Raw genomic sequence first — 885 nt, 5'->3', positions numbered from 1 at the left:
TCCCTAGCATTTTCCATTTCAAAAACATACGACACTAATTGCACACCAAGTTTTAATTATACGTAAAACTGACCCACAAAACTTTTGCAAAATTGAAACACCATTATGGCATTGAATAGCAAACAATTTGTAGGGAAAAAAAACGTTAAAATGCAATTAGGGGTATTTTAAGAATTCAAAAAATATAACATTTAATATGTTAAGCTTGATTAGATAACTTGCTTAGGTGGATCCTAGTTATCGAGTTTTACTTATAAAAATTAGATTAAATTTATTTTTAAAAAAAATGGGTTGTAGGTAAGAAAAAATGAATTTGAAGGAAAAAAAACCCAAATTTAATATAAATTTATTAGAGTTACTGATATAGACAAAGACTTTAATAAAGCTCTACACTATGAACTTCACTCTGCAGTAGGTTGACAATATATAACTTTTGTGGTGGTTCAGAGTTCCGACTCTGTGATGATATCTATTGGTAACTCACCCATCCCTTACCCATGTTATTTATGTCTTTTTCTTACTGAGATTTGCACATGATATCCTTGTTCTAATGTTATCACTGCAGAGAAAATTTTGTTCTTTTTCCCATCCTAATTCGTCATATGTTTACATTTAGAAAAAAAATTATTCTCTGCATGGAAAAGGCATTAGCTGGTTTATTCATGACATCTAAGAAATTCAACTTTGATGACTACCTGGAATCAGAGACTTTGGTGGGATGGAAAGGCTTGACACGTTCTTCCTATTTGACCCAATGTCTGCTGAAACGAAGAGTGACAGGTTTGTATTGGCTTTGAATTGATCCTTGCATTGGGAGATTCCTTTCTATCTAATATCAAATGTAACATTGGAAAAACTCTGGTTGGATGCATGAAATGAACAAGA

The 885-nt window shown here is 31.8% G+C and overlaps 1 protein-coding gene across 1 annotated transcript in view; it reads left to right on the top strand.

Annotated features, from left to right (window-relative positions):
* The window catches only part of LOC18773391 (putative UDP-rhamnose:rhamnosyltransferase 1), a 2,702-nt gene extending 2,069 nt beyond the window's left edge, over positions 1 to 633 (top strand). Inside the window, exon 3 of the mRNA XM_020565019.1 lies at positions 617 to 633. The gene's annotated coding sequence lies outside the window, so the exon portion shown is untranslated. The remainder of the gene's footprint in view (positions 1 to 616) is intronic.

Source organism: Prunus persica, chromosome G6 (genome assembly GCF_000346465.2).
Source record: "Prunus persica cultivar Lovell chromosome G6, Prunus_persica_NCBIv2, whole genome shotgun sequence".
Taxonomy (NCBI): domain Eukaryota; kingdom Viridiplantae; phylum Streptophyta; class Magnoliopsida; order Rosales; family Rosaceae; genus Prunus; species Prunus persica.
Note: the sequence above shows the minus strand (reverse complement) of the source record. Positions and strands in the feature narration are given on the sequence as shown.